Genomic DNA, 16,516 nt, shown 5'->3' with positions numbered 1-16,516 from the left:
TGTGAGTATACTTTTTAAAAGGAATGAAATAAGAAAATTGGGTGTATAAAACAATTGTTACTGGAAAAGCGTTCATTTACTTTTTACTATTATTGAGAATTTAAGAGAGTAATTTTGTAAATTTTGATTTTATTCTCTCGTTGCAAGTATTTACTGGGAAAGTAAATGAACAGACCTAATATTTAATTTTAGCATTGTAAGGGTAAGAAGCTTTGATTCTGCATTCTACTTTTTCTAATGCACTCTTTTATATTTTTCAGAAACGCTATTATAAATATAAATTGCCTTTTCTCAAAAACATGTTTTTTGAAATAGGCGGTTTTAGCTTGTGACCACAGAATTATAAACCGATCGCCATGGTCGATTCTGAATCGATCTGCACACAATTTGTAGGTGTGATTCATTTGCGAGAAAATGTATATTTCGGGAAGACATTTGTATAAGAGCTAGATGAAAGAAGGGACCGAGTTTTACCTTATTGAAATATCTTCAAAATAGCAACTTGTACTTTGCGCACAAGTTTACATGTCAGACTGACGGAAAGTGATTCTAAGGTGACTTTCAGGTGGGTGTTATACAAAAAATTTTGGGAGTTATCAACATCAGCACAAAAGCATAATACCCTCCACACTATGGTGGTGTAGGGCATAATTATGAACTTTTATTCGATTAAAATATAACTCGAATAATTGTCAAACATACTCCCAAGATCTAAAATTCGTCTACGTCATCTAAGAACCAAATAATGAAAATTTTAGCACACTTTATTGGAAATATCGAGTTTTACTGAAAATCTTTTATAGGGGATCAAAGTTCATATTTATTAATTTATGGTAATAAAGAGGACAACCAAAAATATGCAACATAGATATATTTTTATTGTGCGACATATAAGAATTTTGGCATCGATATGTTAGTGCATACATATAATTCATATTTTGGTCTTAACAGCAATTATTTTTATTCAGTTTTTGTAAAAAAAATATAAAAACTATTTCATTAACACAAACAAACTTTAAAAATAATAAAAAGAAAAGCTGTTTAAAAAGTGGGGCCTTTCCAGCCCTTTGATTAAATTGAATATGAATCATGTAGCTTATTTTCGGGGTTTTAAGGCAACATTATTTAAAAACAAGTAAGAGTGCTATATTCGGCTATGCCGAATCTTATATACCCTTCACCTGTGTTGTGGATGCATTATTATTTTTTATAATTAGTATGTATGTATGTACATTGCCCACTTTCAGTGTACAGCATCCTAAATTTATCAAGAACACAAAAACCAACAACAACGCCAAACGAAACAAAACACCAAAAGAAAAAACAAAAACAAAATACGCAAGGCAATGAAACCAACACACATCCAAACATACGTTTAATTGTATAAAAAACAACAACAACGCCAAAAGAAACAAAACACAAAAGAAAAACAAAATACGCAAAGCATGCACATCCAGACATACGTTTTGTTGCTTTTTTGTCAAAGCATGCAATACATTGTGTTTTTTGATGAAATTTTCAGAGGTTGTCTCGGATTTTTGCTCATATCTTCGTTATTTTTGGACGGATTTTGCTGATTTTAAATAGCAAAATTCTCGAAAGTATGTCTGACAGAATTGTTGAAGATTTGGATCCCGGGGCCTTCAGAATAAGGATCCAGAATATATATACTTTATAGGGTCGGAAAATTATATTGTGGAAATTACAAACGGAATGACAAACTTATATATACCCTTCTCACGAAGGTGAAGGGTATAAAAAGAATAAGTCATACGCTTACCAAACTTTATTTTTTCAGAAAAGAACACAAAGAAGGGTAAAAGACAGACAAAAGACATCATTTATGATAGAAAAAAAAACTCTATAAATATGATTTTTACTACACCATTTCAAATTGTATTTCAGAAGCTTCTAATAGTATTTCAGAAATTTCCAATTGAATTTCAGAAATTTCCAATTATATTTCAGAATTTTGCAATTGTATTTCAGAAATTTCCATTTGCATTTCAGAATTTTTAATTTATGCTTAAACAATTTCCAATCGTATTTCAGAATTTTCCATTTGTTTTTCAGAAATTTCTATTTTTATTTCAGAAATTTCCATTGGAATTGCGATTAGAATTTTCTAAAATACATATCGAAAATTCTGAAAAACAATTGGAAATTTCTGAAATATAATTGGAAATTTCTGAAATATAAATGGAAAATTCTGAAATATAATTGGAATATTCTGGAATTCAATTAGAAAATTCTGAAATATAATTGGAAATTTATGAAATTCAATTGGAATTTTCAGAAATATAATTAGAAATGCCTAAATTACAATTGGAAATGGTGTAGAATTACTTTTGAAATTATTTAATTAATACCAGGAAATACACTATTAGAATTTATTAAATTATTTTTTTAAAATCCAAAAATTCTTAATTCTCTCTTCTAAATATGTTATTTTCCAGTGCGTAAATCAATAAAGAAATATAAGTCCTTGATTTCTTTAAATTTTCAGAATTATAGAGAACTATTCCAGCCATAATTTATCTTTGGTCCAACAAATTTTTATATTTTTAATCACGTTAACTTTTAAACATATCTCAGATATTATATTTTCTAAATCATTCATTTTCAACTGTTATTTCGGTCAAAATGGACAGAAAAAATTACGTAAAAAATAATTTAAACTTTTCCAATATGTACTTTCAAAAAAAAAAAAAAAAAATAGCATCGTCTGTTTCAAAAGTCAGTATAAGGAAGTATACAGTATAAGGAAGACTTGAACATTGGAAGAAAACTTGGATCAGGTAAGGCAAAATAATTCGAAATACTCTTTCGAAGAGCACCGCACACTTTTATCAGAAAAGCAGTTCGTAAATTTAAATGTTCTGATTCTTTTGTGCTCAGAGCAAAAGATAATGCTGTGTTGAAGTTGTATTAAGTTCAGAATGTTTCAGATCGCAATACGTTAAAGTAACATTTTTGAATGCTTGGTTGTTTTTCGAACAAAAACTTTAAAATTGTTTTCCGGTCGTGTTTCTGAGTCAGGCCCTTAAAATTATTTATAGTTCCATAAAGTCGGTTTTAACAAAATCTATTTGTTTTTATTTTTAAATATTGTTTATTTGTGTAGTTGTTTTGATTTTGGTTTTGTTGGCGTTGTTTTTATAGGAAACATTTTCAGTACTCTTTGTAAATTTCTTTATTGACAGTTCATGTTGCTTTAACCGCCCACAATTTTAGGTGCCACAATTCTCTTTTGCCAGACACACGAAGTTGCACATACCACATTGTGTGTATTTGTCTCACATAGTATTTTTTTGTTGATTTTTTACGCCGATATACATACATCCATATACGAGTATTCTTTTTTGAATTGTTTAGTTAGTTTGCGTGCATAAAATGATCTATTTTATAACAACGATTATTCTAAAATGCATTCATTAGCAGATCTTAAAATTAATGCAATCAATAGTTCCATAAATAATTATTTTTTTTGACAATGTTTAACACATTTATGAAGGTTAATAATTATGAAGTTGTTATGTTTGTTAACCCTCTAACCCGCAAGAGTGCCTCAAGGCATGCATTACAAAACACCAATTATCTCAAAAAGTAATTAAATTTTTTTTAAATTTAACTGTGACTTTAGTTACAGATTTGTTAACATTTCCCTCGAAGGTCGAAATGCATTCTGACTTTTAGTTTTTGTTCTGTGAGCTGTTTTAGCACGTGAAATTTTGTGTGTAATTTTTTTCAATCAATGTTTCACTAAATTTTAGTCGCCCGATCTATTCGGAATATTTTTTATTAGTTCTTTTTAATTAGTTTTTCAATAAAATCGTATCATAATTATTGTTTTTACACCTGCAACAATGCCCTGAGGAACTCTTCACCTTTTTGCACCTGGTTCCTAAACTTAATTTGAAAATTAGTTTCTGATAGCTGTTCTGAGTTTATTGAGTCATAATTACCCCAAAACAAATTATTCGGCAACTTTTTCTTAGCTTTTTAAAGTTTGCGGGTTAGAAGGTTAAGGTCCAATGATAATTAAAAAAACCTCACGATAACAAAGATATTAAGAAGTCATTAAAAAAATGTTGGTAGATATCAATAGTCAAAACAATTGATGAGAAAGGAAAAAACATAGAAAATGTCATAGTATTTTGAGTCCCAACAATGAAACTGCAAAATAAATGTCTTTTTAACCGCCACTAATTACTGGGTATTCAATCGATTAACCATTAATCGATTAACCGATTATTTTTTCGATTTTCAAATAACAAATAAATCGATTTTATATAGGATTTTATATGCTTAGAAAAAGAAATGAGATATTGAATATTCGTTATCATGTCTTACTTTCGATTTCTCCAACATCTACAATCATCGAGAAAGTTTTTACCAAGTCAAGTTTTATTAAAACAAAAGAAGATTATTTATTTTTTAGTTGAATTGTTATGTTTTCGTGGCTTTATTTTCAGTTTAAAACTAAAATAGAAATTATTCGGTTAATCGAATAATTTAAAATTAACCGATTAAATCTAAACCCCGATTAATTATTTGCTTGATTAACCGATTAAACCAGAAACCCGATTAATTGAATATCCTACTAATTACTAAAACAATTTTTTAAGTATTAGGCAGTTTAAAAGATGAGATGAGATCAATTGATTAAGATTGGCTAAGAAACTCTACCGAATTCTAAAACAAAGATTTAGTTTGGAAATTTCAAAACATAAGTAAACACATTAAACTATGTTCAGGTGCCAAAGTCACTAAAATCGAAATTGAAATTTTTATTTATGAGTTCAATTAACTTTTTATTTATTTTGTTAATAAAACTTTCAAATCAAACGAAAAACAACTATTTGTAAGACAATATTTTTCGTTTTTATTTGCATATTTTTTGCGCATAAAACACTTTTTTTTATTAAATATATAACTTCTAAACAGCTAGTCAAATTTCTTAGAAACTTGGAACTTCCGTAGAGGAGGATTTGGATTTTGAGGTAAGAGTTTTTAGCTGATGGTGTTATATGGCGCCCAAGTTGGTCACCTCAGAGGTGAACTTGTAAGTTTCGGAATCATGTGTACCCACTATGCATTATTATGATTTTAAATAAATATGGATTTAAAATCTAAACAAAAAATATTTTAATACCTAAAGATTTCATTTCTTTATATTGCTGATATAGAAGTGTGTAATTTATGACTGCAATGTAAAAATAAAGGGGCAATTTTAACACATTATCAAAGTTAAAAGCAACATTTGTCTAAAGATTGCTGTTTTAGTTCAATCTTGTACAGGTGTAACATATAGTTAAGATTTATATAAAAAATAATGTTTTTTATACATATTTATTAACTGTTTAGTTATCTTTTAGCAATAAATATAAGAGATTTAAATATTATTTAATTTTACACACTTTTTCTATTTGTATTGTAAAATAAGGACAACATGGAAGAAAACATGTACATTAGGGTGGATCTAACAAAATGATCGATGTTTCCAAATAGGTTTAAAGTTTACATTATTTTATGTTACTATTTGTCCTAGCTCCAGTCGTTGATGAGTATGACAGGACAAAATGATATTTTTTCAGGTTTTGTTAACTTTTTTTTAAAGAAAAAGAAAATATAAGGAAATTTGTGCAATTTTAAAATTATATTAAAGTAAAAATTACATTAAAGAACATTATTTGTATAGTTTTTTAATAACAATCTTAGAATTTCAGTTTACTTAATTATACATTTGTAATGGGATGCGATTTCCAACCGATATTTTTTCTGTGTGTGGCACATTCTTGAGACAGTCCAAATAAAGAAAAGGGCCTGCATTTAGATATCTTAAGGTACGTTCATATTATTGAAATATTTTACGAAAAAAGAGTTAATGGTCTCGATATATTTCACTTTCCATTGAACAGATATTAATTTAAATAAACAAGCTTTATTTTAGGAAATATCGCAAAATAACATCATTATTGTATTGTTTGTCGTTGTTTGTTGTTTTAAAAGTCATCTAAAGTCATTTAATTTACCGATTTATTATCTTCATCGTCTATACAACTTCTGCAACTTTCTGACATATGCACATAAACAGTGCGCAAGAGCCAAGATAGCCGCGGTACTTTTTCGAGCAAGAGAGGCCCAGAGCATTTAGAATATTTTACAAGTGGTAATCAAAGAACATCTGTATTTTGTCTCTTTCAACGTCCATTCATTAATCATAATCTATATTATCATTTAGTTGGATGAGGTTTTGTTCATAGATTCTTCACACGGATATATCGATGTCATTAATTTCGATATATCCGACTACGGCGCATGTATTGGGCAATCTGAGAGAAAACAAGAGGCCAAATTCAACAAAGAAAAATACCAAGGTATTAATGGTCGTATTAAAGTTTTGTGTTTGTCTACTGCCTTTTTTTTGTAGAATACTCAGTCCAGCAGAACCAAAATATTTTGGAAATAAATCTACCATTTCTAACGCTTGCAAATTGTTTGTGGTTCTTCTTAAATCCATCTCTTACATTATACGTATTTGAAAATTTAAAATTTCACCATACCTCGGCCCGGTTTCTTCCCAACATCGGCCATAATTTATAATGATTTCATTAAAATTGGTCCTGTATATTAAACAATAAATATAGAAGTAATATGAAAAAAGTTTCAAACTCCAAAGATAATATTTATGATTTTAAATTTCATGCGAAATGCTTCCTCATACCTCATCATTCAAAATGTAAACCACTGAGAGCTAGTTTCTTACTTGTCAGTTAAACGTAGCTTAACACGCTGTTATATTAAACCTGAAACATATTTAGCAGGGATTTAACCAATGATTGTGTTTCTCACTAATGGATTAATTTTGTTAGCATTGCCATACTTTTCAGTCAAATCACATGTGTGTTCCTCAAAATTGTTCATATAAATATGGCAATACTTTAAATTTTATAAAAAAAACAACCGCGTACATAACTTTTTTGGTAAATTTTAACTTTGTAAAAACAAAAGTGACATTAAAGTATATAAAATGTATGTATGTATGTATATTAAAAATAATATTGATATTAATAAAGCAAATCAAAACAAAGAGCTGCTGGCTGAATTGTTTATTTTGTTTTTCATCTAGGTTTAAGCTAATAATGTAGATTATCTTTATCCCAGAAACTAGCTCTGAGTAAATTAATTAAACCTAAAACGTTTTGTGAAAATAGATCCCAGAATTCCCAAAAAATATTTTGAAAAAAAAACTTGAAGCATCATCTGATACGCCTATTTCTCCCTCCTAAACTCCTCATCTTTATCATGACAACTTCCACAAAAGTCATTAGACGGAATATTTAATCTTTCATGCGCCCCTTATTAAACAGTGCCCTGTAAGCACTGCTATCAAAATCCGCAGCCGATCTCGTAAGATCCCCGTTTTTCGAAATCGAGGAAATAGTCAAACTGGTTTGAGCAGATCCATAAAGTTCGACCTGTATAAGTGACTTACAGCATAGTAAGTCGATATGGTAAGCGATAGCGAAATTTTACAACATTTTCTGGGATGGACTGGACAGTATCTCGTTAAGAGACACTAAGCATTCATGTACCAATATAATTTCAGGAAAAATTTTCGATGTAAAATTTCTTCAAATAATCTAAAAAGTGTTAAATTTACTAAACAACTAATATACAATTTTTTGTTGTGACAGAAATACACACTAGTTTTAATATTATTTTATATACGAATTAAAGACCTGCACAAGCTGCATTGTTTAACACGAAGACAATTGCCACATGATGCTTTTGTCATGTCATGTTATGTTCTTTTACCTACTTAACAGCAACACGCAAAGGCAATGTATATCAAAACAAAAAACAAACGCAGCATCATTTTAACAACATCATAACACACACAACATTAAAAAAATTAACAGATGCATGGATGACATGGAAAATAATTTCAAGTCATTTAAATCATGTATGAGGCCTTTTTTGTATGAGATGATTTCAATTCACTTGTAGTATTTATTGTGTGCAATAAGAAAAAATCTATATTAATATATAAATGTCTTTGTAAGTTTGTTGGTTTGTTTATTTGTTTGAGCATCACGCCTAAACGGCTGAACCGATTTTATTGAAATTTGGATCGTAGATAGATCCTTACTGGGAAGCGTCAATAGGCTATATATTTTTTTACTACGACAGGGCTAGCGAAGCGCACCGAGTCAAGCTAGTTGACTATAAAAATACAACTGAAATTTATATTTATATTATATAGTAGGTCAAAATAAAAATACGAAAGTACACCAATGGGTTTTTTGATGTTGTTTTGGAAAATTTTACAATATTTAGTAATATTACCTGTTATATTATTACTTAAAAAGGAATACGTGGAATATAAGCCATAAAATGCCAATAATTTTCATGGAATTAAAAATGTAATGTATTTCACATACATATTTTAAATACTACCTGACTTAGGTACAACCGCTCGAATATTATTAACGGGACATTTAATAATTACATTGCTAAATAAAATAAAACTTCATGAACAAAGCCAATTGGCCTATTAGACGGTGTTTAATTAAAGAAAATTAAATTAATGTATAAATCCTTAACGGTGAAGTTTATAATATATTTAATGTTTAAATTTAATGAAGTGTCTCTGAATCGTTCGCGGCATAATTGCTACAAAAATATAAATCTACGAAAATGATCCAATGGAACAAAAGCAACTGCCCAACGATTTGAAGAAAAAGTGTAGGGCATTTATTGCGTAACTTCACAGAATTTTTTTTCCTATTTTTTGTTTTCAAATAAAATCTAGAAGGCTTGAACAAAATTATTTAAATTTTCTAGTATATTTTTATGTTATTCAAAAATGTTTGAAATTTTTCTTGGAAAATATTTAATTTTTTTATGATTTTCAGCTATACAATGAGAAAATATGTATACGTTTCAGACTTTTCTATACATTTAGAAATATTGGCCAATATTGGGATATTATACAAAAATATTTGAACTACATAATGCAATTTATTATAAAATAGCAACAAATTTGTGTAAAAAAATTAAAAATTTCCTTCATGTACAAATTAATAATATTTATGAACATGTTCTTATTCTGAATGAAAAAAGTTTGGAAAAAATTCATGTTCGATTAATAATATTTATTAAAAAATTCATTCCAATTATGAATTTCTTTTTCCTGTGTTACACTTTATTATTTATATTTTTTAAAAATCCTTATATTATTTGTTCTAAATATTTAAAAAAAAATATATAATGCTAAATAATAATAGTTCTCAGATTTTCACAGTTCAGCAGTTATGTACAATTTCATTCTTCTATGCAATTTTATTCTGCCTAACAATGCGACACTTGTTAACATCAATTCAATTCAAGCTACCACACATAACAACAGCATCATCAATAGTTATAGACATGACATGGCACAACATGGTTTTTGCGGCGCGATGACATTGAACAACATGATGTGCGCGTCGACACAACAAAACAAAGCATCAAATTTTGAAGTAAGACATTTTTCTACAAAATGTTGTCTTGTGCAGGCCTTTATTACGAATCATTTAAATATTTCACAATATATACAAAATTTTATTTGCGTTTTCTTAATACTCTTTTTCCCAGCAAAAACTTTGCTTAAAAATAAGCTGAAAAATAAGGGGAATTTGACGATAAGACACTTACTATTCTACTGAAAGAAGTACTTATTTTTGTTCGCGATGTCCCAAAAGTAAAACTTAAATACATAATTTTTGGCGAAAATAAGTTGTTTTGTTAGTAGAGTTATTTATAGAATTGTGGTTTTAAAAACAAAAAATCCGTCTGCTAGTCTGCTTCTCACGAAGGTGAAGGGTATAATTATACAATATGGATGTCTAATGATAGATATTTTAAAGACCTTTGCAACGACGTATATAAGACCATAGTAAGTTGGAGCCACAACGGGTCAAAATCGGAAAAAATATTTTTTAACCCGAATTTTTTTTTCACCAAAAATATTCTAAAATATTCTTTGTTGATCAGTTCAGGTATTGTAAATGGGCAAAATCAAGTCAAGTAGAACTAAAGTTTTGGACTAAGATATGATACAACCTCTAAAAAATTTCTTCCCGGAATATGATTGTATGGCACATAAATGCCTATATAATAGCAGTATTTATACAAACATAAGTTCTAAAAGTGTTAAATAAGTCATAAAACGAAATTTTTTGCATAACCCATATAAAGCCCACTATCTAAAATCGCTTAAATATGCATACATCCAAACACATAAATATTTTCCAGACTTCGTTCCATCGTTAAATTGAAAATGCTAATTACGATGGCGTCATTTGTTTTTCCTAGCTGCTCTAGTTTCAAAGATATACCGACATTTATTATTTGCACAATTTTTTGTATTATTCGCTTAATATTTCACAAAAAACAACCCTCCGAACCTTAAAATACTTCTGGATTATTAATCTACACAAAAATTTCTTTCATTTGAGTTTAGTCACATTGGTGAGTATATCTAACTTGTATTGCAAGGATGTTCAAAATTACAAAAGACATTTAACTCATATCACAAGTTGAAATTTACGCTGGAGAGAGAAACGGACAACTCTATACCATACCTTGATATGAGAATACATAGGAATAACCAGAGGATGATAACAGATTGGTATATGAAACCAATTGCATCTGGACGATTATTGAATTTCCACTCAACACAACCCATGGGACAAGGGATGAATACGGCGATGAATCTAATTAACAAGGTTATGAGGATGAGTGACCGACAATTTGAAATAGGAAATATGGCGAAAATTAAGATTATACTGAAGAAAGATGACTTTCCAAATGATCTAGTGGATAAACTGATAATTAAGGTTAAAAATGGGAGTAATGATAATTCTTCACGGGAGAATGACAAAGAGGACACATCTGGCAACGCCAAATATTACAGTATACCTTTTATCCCGAGACTAACTGGGAACAACAAATTGAGGGAGATTATAAAGGACCAACGAATAATATTTGCACATGAACCAAACAGAACAATACACAGCTTATTTACACAGACAAGGACGAAGATTGAGTGCAGAGAACAAGGTGATGTTGTGTATCAAATTGAATGTGATGGCGGAGACAGTGAGGTGTGTGGGAAAGTGTACATTGGCACAACAAAGGGAAATTTAGGCGTGGGAATGGATGGACATAAGGCGGACATAAAGAGGGAAAGACAATCAACTGCACTGGCACAATACTGCATTGAAAACGGACACAAACCGAACTTTGAAAGAGTGAAGATTTTAGATAAGGAAAAAAGGGAAAATGGGGGATGTTGGAGAGCTTGAGAATACAGCAAAAATCGGAAAGTGCAATAAATACGAAAGAGGATAAGGATAATACAAATGCAATCTACACCATTGCAATATTTTAGTAATAACAACAACTGTGATCGAATAAGACAAATTTACTGTGATATTTTATTTATTTTTGCATACATTTATTTTAATATTTTTAAGTTTTGTGTTGTGTTGTCCACTTATACAGGAAACTGTGATATATTTTATAAATGATGTAAACTTGACAAAAAAGATTATATGTAAGTAAATTTGTTGAATATGTAGATTATAATTATTGTTGTTATTGACCAGAATTTTCCTTTTGTATATTTATAATGTTACCAGATTGAAATGAAATTCAATCCCTGAAGAAGTTGGAAATAATACCAACGAAACGTCGGATTATATTGAAGATGATATAAATAATCTTTTATTTACATCAAATCACTGACCTTGAAAGCCTGTATATAGGAAACTATATAACTATCTATGAAAATTAAAGAAAAGGTCGATTAACAATTATACATATATTTTTTTAGGTTAGTCTTTAAAACATTGTAAAATCCAATTTGTATCGCCCATTTTAGTAAAAAAATTTAAATTCATTAAAAGGGTAGTAGTGTTTATAAACCGGTTTTCTTCGAAATCTCGGTTTTTTGCGAACCGGTTAATTTAAAATTTTGATTTTCGGTTAACCGGTTTATCCGGTTTTATCACTCGGTTAACCGGTTTTTTAAATTTGGGACTAAAATTAATAAATCTCACGTTTTTGTGCATTTTTAATATTCATTGTATATACACATCATTGGTCTGATTTGATACCTATACTGCTGATTTACAATACAAACCTGTTTAGATAAATATTTTTAAAAATTAAAATGATTCTAAATAGTGGAGGACGATGAGTTTAATTAAAAACTTTTTCAGAATAAATTTGACATAATGAAACTATTAAAAATTAAAATTAAATTCCGCATAATTCTATAAGTTTAGGCTAAATCTTACTTAAGATTCATTAAAAACTAAGTGATGATTTTATAAACGTTAAATTGAATTCGATGTACATACCTTCTTTCAATAAATTTGACTTCATTAGTGTGTTTTGTTCATAAAATTTTAATTTATTAATCATTTCTTTAGCTTTTCAGAAATATTACAGGAGAGACAAAAAACCTTCTAAAATCCATTATTTGAAATATTTTTGAAATCTGATAATGGTTTTTTTTTATAATGACAAATAATCACAGCTAAGAAGCCATACGTTTGCATCTTATAGGTCCTTTTTTGGGACTTGTAGCATTTTCTGTTCAGAAGTCGAGGTGATAATAAATTTCAAAATTATCAATTATTTACAATTTATGATTTACATATTTTTGGTTGAAATTTAATGAGTAAACCAATAATTAAAACAAGTATTATATATTTAGTAACATAGTTATACTCAATTCTATTGACTGAGATAATAATTTTGAAATTTTTACAAAATAAATGGACTTAACCCTTTTGTATATTTATAGTTATTTAATATTAACCATTCCTGTCTACTAAAAATTACAAATTTTAAAGCTGTATATACTTTTTGGACATTTTATATTTTCTACACATATATGATTTTTTCGATGTCGGTTAACCTAAAAACCGACTTTTTAAAAAACCGGTTTGTCGGTTAACCGAAAATTGTCCTTTTTTAAAAAACCGGTTTTTTATAAACACTAAAGGGTAGTGAAATATTTAGAAAACAACTTCATATGTTATCTAATTTTCTACATGTTTGTTTTAAAAAGTACCAAAAATGTTTCTCATCACATAAAAATAAAATATTTTTTACAAAATTTGTTTCAAGCCTGTAGTACACGGAATGCAAAAAGCCACATGTGCATGTGACTCTGACGTCACGAGAATGTTCACCATTGTGGTTAAATTTTTCAAATGAGTCGTATGGGCTACATGCGGTAAAATTTTGATTTTGTCTCAAAATCCAAATGTGACACATGTAGCCGGAGCAGACACATTTGGAGATGTACCACATGAGTAAACATGTGAATGGCTACATGTATGCTACTAGTAAACGACATGTAAGTATTTCACGTGTTAGCATGTGAGAAAGCCACATATGTATGTGGATTTCTAGTACACGGTATGCTACCACTCAGCACAATTTTCTGTCTGTGACATTTTAATTATTAAGTATTGATTAAATGTCGAAAAGAAGGTCACTGGCCATGCATATTTTAGACGAAGAAGACGATGGCCAAAGACGAAAGCACGAAGCTGGTGCTTGGTGTTTGGACGAAAAACTGGTTGGAAAAACACGATATATTTGATCCTCGTCCCTATTTTTTTCCTTAATTTTGACAAATTGACCATTTAAGTGGCCATTTCACTGTTGCCACATTTACATCCACACCATCAACTCCTAGCTTATCCTCGATACTTCGCCATCCGTCTAGTATCATCAGTTTCTATTATTGTGAACAGAATGCCAAACAAATTTATTCAATACAAACCAAAACAAACAAAAAAAAAACTCAAATGTCGATAGCTACATGCGATCCGCAAATGTTGTATCAAAAATTCTGACTTTTACATATTTTGTGACACCTACATATGTATGTAAAAATATTTAGATTGTGAAAATTCACATGTAATTGGGTAGTACACGGCATGTGAAAAAGGCATATGTATGCATGGGAATTGTAAGCTACATGTGGTACACATGCAAATATATACTGCATGTGAGTGTCCCAAAAAGTGAAAGTACACGGCATGTAGCAGGGCACACTTAGAAAGGTGACTGTATCACTACAACAATACAAAAACAACTTTCAAAGTTGAGTGTTGTTGTTTTTACTTTTGGGTTTGTTGTATTTTTCGCCACAACAACCAGAAGTGAATTGACAATTCAAACTGAATAAAAAAAATAATCAGCTGTTTCATCGTAGTCACATTTCACCAAGTGTGCCCTGGCATGTAGCAAATGTGGCTTCATGATGACGTCAAAATTACGTCAGAGCCGCAAGCTATAATCGTAGCCATTAATGATAAATTTGACATAAAAACCAAATTATTTTGGATTATATTCGTTTTTAGAGGACCAAAATACATAAGGATCAGTTATTTTGATTTCAGAAAATTTAAATAAAAAAATGTTTTAAGGACTAAACCAAAAACACAAGAATTAACATCATTGGAATAACAGTAAGACATCATTATATATTAGGGCGGGTGACAAGAAAAATGGTATTCTAGGGATCAAAATAAGAAACTTTGCCCAAGAAACCATACCTCTAAAATGAATTCTGATGTTCCTTATTTTGACCCAAAGGTCAAATTTTGAAAAATCCCACTTTGGAGGGCCGAACCACCCATACTAGTGGCACACCCCCTGGAACCCCCTGAGGGTCCCAATACATAAATCACCATTTTTGGCACTTTACATGATATATGTATTGTGTACAAATTTTGTTTTTAGAGCGTATGATAAATATAACTATTCGTGATAATAATTTCGCTCATTGCGAGTAAAAGTTATGTTGGTTTAAACTTTAAACTAAATCTTAAAAATAAAGATATGCTAATTCTCATAGACGCATGATTAATATTATTTATTACCTACAAACGGAATGGCAAACTTAAAAATAATAAATTTAGATTATTAAATAATCTTGCCAACATTGCTCATAAAAATTTCCAAGCAAACTGCATAAGACTTGTGTAATCTACTGTAATTACTCATTCCAAAATATGAGAATACAATTGTATTACAATATCTTTGTCACTCTGTATGCTGACTTTTACAACCACACAAAAGTAAATATAAATAACATTATTGTTATATTATTATGTTTTTATTATTGGAAAACTTTTCCATAATAATTGTTTATTGATTTCAATTTATAAAATTTGTTTTCAAGTTTTAACATGAAAACGTACATGCTCACATTTGACACACATGTAAATAATGCATCAGCATGCATTCCACCACACGAGTAATTCATCAAAGATATAAAATCAACAAAAAAAAACCAACATTTCTAATACAAAAAAAAACTATCTCATGTGCTATCGCATGTACTTGAAAATGGAACTAACTCAAGTTAAATATTTACAAAACAAAGTTAAATTTTAAACACAAAACTTTGATCCGGTATACATATGTATATGGTACAATGTATATAGAGGGTGTAAGTTTGTAACTTCTTTGCACTTCTTTTTTATTTAGCAAATTCAAATTAACGTTTTACAACACACGTTTTGCTGAAGAATGTTTCCAATTAACGCTTTTACAGGTGAATTTATACTTTGTTGTTTTCCACTAATTTAGCTAACTAACTTTTATTGGCCACAAAAATTATTCAAACAAAAAAAAATCGCACCAAAACACGCACTTATATTTAGGTATATTGAGTTAAAGTTGAGCAAAACTTCAATTTGCTAATTTTTAATAGAAATTTCTATATGAATTTTGTATATATTAGAAATATTAATGCGCCAGAATGTTTTTGTTTTCTAATTATAGTTTTTTTTTATTATTATTATTGTTCTTTTATTTTTATTATTTATGACTGTAAAAACTTACACCTGTATGCGATTCATTTCACTTAATTCAAACTACTCGTTCAATTTCAAGACAAGGTTTTTGTTTCCTTTTCGTATGGATTTTGTTTATGAACTTTATAAACTGAAATATGATGTAGGCAAATGTTAAAACGGAAATGAAGTCAAATTTTGGGAAATTATATTAGAAGGCCTTTTTTTGTTTAAAAGCAAGAGAAAATGTTTAAAACGCTAGTAACGGCAAACGTGTTCATATATTTGATTAGTTGGCAAAATAAAAGTAAAAATAACTTGAAAATCATGTAAGAATAATGAATGGCAAGTTGAAAAAGTTGTATGTAGTCGCTTATACATTAGGGTCGCACAAAAAAAATGTTTGTATATTCCCAACTAAATTAAAAGTTTAATTCATTCTAAAATACCGTATAAAAATAAAACAGGAAAAAATGTCCTTTTTTGAAGTTGTATGATTTATAAATTTTCATTTTTTACATTGACTTTAGTTGATTTTTCGCAAATATGTATCTTCTGTAGGGTATGTGTACTTTAACACATGTATTTCTAAGTATTTATTATTCCATTTCAATTCAAATACAAATTTCAAATTAAAATTA

Source organism: Calliphora vicina, chromosome 5 (genome assembly GCF_958450345.1).
Source record: "Calliphora vicina chromosome 5, idCalVici1.1, whole genome shotgun sequence".
Lineage (NCBI taxonomy): Eukaryota > Metazoa > Arthropoda > Insecta > Diptera > Calliphoridae > Calliphora > Calliphora vicina.
This window is presented reverse-complemented; position numbering follows the sequence as displayed.